The following is a 4,659-nucleotide window of genomic DNA, read 5'->3' as shown; positions in this document are numbered from 1 at the left end:
GGTGCCTAGCACTTTTTAAGGATGTGCTACAGGGTCATAACAACTGCCCCCAGGAATACCCCCACTGTTAAGCCTGTAGACCTGCTGCTGCAGGCCCAGCTCCTCGGGAGGGCTGGAGGCGAGAACTCTCCACCCTACTGAGGGGCTGCAGACGGTGAGGGGACAACTGGTTAATGTAGTAAAACACCTGTCTGTGGATGTTCTCATTCATCCAGGTGGTCATGGTTCTTATAGGACTTCTATGTCCCATACTATAATGTATATGTATTGTATTTCCTATAGGACTTCTATGTCGCATACTATAATGTGTATGTATTGTATTTCTTATAGGACTTTTATGTCCCATACTATAATGTGTATGTATTGTATTTCTTATAGGACTTCTATGTCCCATACTATAATGTATATGTATTGTATTTCTTATAGGACTTCTATGTCCCATACTATAATGTATATGTATTGTATTTCTTATAGGACTTCTATGTCCCCTACTATAATGTATATGTATTGTATTTCTTATAGGACTTCTATGTCCCATACTATAATGTATATGTATTGTATTTCTTATAGGACTTCTATGTCCCATACTATAATGTATATGTATTGTATTTCTTATAGGACTTCTATGTCCCCTACTATAATGTATATGTATTGTATTTCTTATAGGACTTCTATGTCCCCTACTATAATGTATATGTATTGTATTTCTTATAGGACTTCTATGTCCCCTACTATAATGTATATGTATTGTATTTCTTATAGGACTTCTATGTCCCATACTATAATTTATATGTATTGGATTTCTTATAGGACTTCTATGTGCCATACTATAATGTATATGTGTTGTATTTCTTATAGGACTTCTGTGTCCCATACTATAATTTATATGTATTGTATTTCTTATAGGACTTCTATGTCCCATACTATAATTTATATGTATTGTATTTCTTATAGGACTTCTATGTCCCATACTATAATGTATATGTATTGTATTTCTTATAGGACTTCTATGTCCAATACTATAATGTAGTATATGTATTGTATTTCTTATAGGACTTCTATGTCCCATACTATAATGTATATGTATTGTATTTCTTATAGGACTTCTATGTCCCCTACTATAATGTATATGTATTGTATTTCTTATAGGACTTCTATGTCCCCTACTATAATGTATATGTATTGTATTTCTTATAGGACTTCTATGTCCCATACTATAATTTATATGTATTGTATTTCTTATAGGACTTCTATGTCCCATACTATAATGTATATGTATTGTATTTCTTATAGGACTTCTATGTCCCATACTATAATTTATATGTATTGTATTTCTTATAGGACTTCTATGTCCCATACTATAATGTATATGTATTGTATTTCTTATAGGACTTCTATGTCCCATACTATAATTTATATGTATTGTATTTCTTATAGGACTTCTATGTGCCATACTATAATTCAGTGGCCACTTTCTCATCTATCTGAAGTGTGAATCAGGTAAACATTATGTGTGTTGTATATAAGGAAAGTGTATGGCAAATGTTGTTTTCCATATAGATAGATAGATAGATGGATAGATAGATAGATAGATAGATAGATAGATAGATAGATAGATAGATAGATAGATAGATAGATAGATAGATAGATAGATAGATAGATAGATAGATAGATAGATAGATAGATAGATAGATAGATAGATAGATAGATAGATAGATAGATAGATAGATAGATAGATAGATAGATAGATAGATAGTTTTATTAGCCACACGACCAAGGCCGGTGGGTTTTATTTTTGGTACACATTACACTCTGCAACACAACTCTGCAGCACAATACATACATAGACAACACTCCACATATTATCACGAACAATACAGCTACACAATAACAAATAACAGTACAGCTACACAATAATAATACAGCTACACAATAACAAATAACAGTACAGCTACACAATAATAATACAGCTACACAATAACAAATAACAATACAGTTACACAATAATAATACAGCTACACAATAACAAATAACAATACAGCTACACAATAATAATACAGCTACACAATAACAAATAACAATACAGCTACACAATAATAATACAGCTACACAATAACAAATAACAATACAGTTACACAATAACAATACAGCTACACAATAACAGAAATAAACACATCAGGCATAACAGTCAGGTGAATGGTTGTGTTAATGGCAGTGGTGTGTGAGGAGGGACTACAGGGAGGAATTCAGAGTCCTGATGGCTGGGGGGGGGGGGATGTTTGTGAAGCGTTTAGTTTTAGTTTACAGTGACCTGTAGCGCCACCCTGAGGCAATGCGCTGGAAGAGCTGATGGGCAGGATGTGAGGGGTCGGAGGGGATCTTCTCTGCTCGCTTTACAGCCCGGATGGATGCCGTGATGACAGTCCACTGCCGCTTTTCCGTGTTTGACTGCCCGTGCCGCCGCACCATACAGTAATACTGTAATACTGTAATACTGCAATAATATAATAATGTAATACTATAATACTGCAATAATATAATAATGTAATACTATAATACTGCAATACTATGATACTGTAATACTGTAATACTATAATACTGCAATACTATGACACTGTAATACTATAATACTGCAATACTATGATACTGTAATACTGTGATTATGTAATACTGTAATACTGTGATGATGTAATACTGTAATACTGTGATGCTGTAATACTGTAATACTATGATACTGTAATACTGTGATACTGTAATACTGTAATACTATAATACTGTGATGCTGTCATACTGTAATACTGTGATGCTGTAATATTATAATAATGTGATGCTGTAATACTTTAATACTGTGATACTGTAATACTGTGATGATGTAATACTGTAATGCTGTGATGCTGTAATACTGTAATACTATAATACTGCAATACTATGATACTGTAATACTGTAATGATATAATACTGTAATACAGTGATGTTGTAATACTGTAATATTATGATACCGTAATACTGTGACTATGTAATACTGTAATACTGTGATGATGTAATACTGTAATACTGTAATCTGTGATGCTGTAATACTGTAATACTATAATACTGCAATACTATGATACTGTAATACTGTGATGATATAATACTGTAATACAGTGATGTTGTAATACTGTAATACTATAATACTGCCATACTATGATACTGTAATACTGTGATTATGTAATACTGTAATACTGTGATGATGTAATACTGTAATACAGTGATGTTGTAATACTGTAATACTGTAATACTGTGATGCAGTAATACTGTAATACTGTGATGCTATAATACTGTAATACTATAATACTGCAATACCATGGTACTGTAATACTGTGATTATGTAATACTGTAATACTGTGATGCAGTAATACTGTAATACTATAATACTGCAATACTATGATACTGTAATACTGTAATACTGTGATTATGTAATACTGTAACAATGTAATACTGTGATGTTGTAATACTGTAATACTATAATACTGCAATACTATGATACTGTAATACTTTGATGCTGTAATACTGTAATACTATAATACTGCAATACTATAATACTGTACTACTATACTATTGTAATACTGTAGTAATTTAATACTATAATAATGTGACGCTGTGATACTGTAATACTGTAATACTATAATACTGTAATGCTGTGATGCTATAATACTGTAATACTATAATACTGCAATACTGCAATACTATAATACTGTAATACTAAAATACTAGAATAATCTAATACCGCAATTCTATAATACTGTAATACTATAATATTGTAATACTGCAATACTATAATACTGTAATACTATAATAATATAATACTGCAACACTATAATACTGTAATACTATGATATTGTAATACTATAATACTGTGATGCTGTCATACTGTAATACTGTGATGCTGTAATATTATAATAATGTGATGCTGTAATACTTTAATACTGTGATACTGTAATACTGTGATGCTATAATACTGTGATGCTGTAATACTATATAATACTGCAATACTGTAATACTGCAATACTATAATATTGCAATACTATAATAACGCAATGCTATAATACTGCAACACTGTAATTCTGTAATACTATAATACTGTAATACTATGATATTGTAATAATATACTACTATAATACTGCAATACTAGAATACTGTAATACTAGAATACTGTGGTGCTGTAATACTATAATATTGTGATGCTGTAATACTGTAATACTGTGGTGCTATAATACTGTGATGCTGTGATACTGTAATACTATATAATACTGTAATACTATATAATACTATAATACTATATAATACTGTGATGCTGTGATACTGTGATACTATATACTAGTGTAATACTGAAATACTATATAATACTTTGATACTGTAATACTATATAATAGTGTAATACTGTAATAGCAGGTGTTATGGTGGACTGGGTAATGGCTGAGGAGAACAGATTGAACAGTTGATGTGTGAGCCGGTATTTTTTAAGCTGTCTAAGAAAGTAAAGCCGTTGTTGAGCTTTTGCAGTGATTGTTGTGTTACTTTTCCACTTCAGGTTGTTGCTGATGTATGTATGTATGTATGTATGTATGTATGTATGTATGTATGTATGTATGTATGTATGTATGTATGTATGTATGTATG

Source organism: Lampris incognitus, chromosome 12 (genome assembly GCF_029633865.1).
Source record: "Lampris incognitus isolate fLamInc1 chromosome 12, fLamInc1.hap2, whole genome shotgun sequence".
Lineage (NCBI taxonomy): Eukaryota > Metazoa > Chordata > Actinopteri > Lampriformes > Lampridae > Lampris > Lampris incognitus.
Note: the sequence above shows the minus strand (reverse complement) of the source record.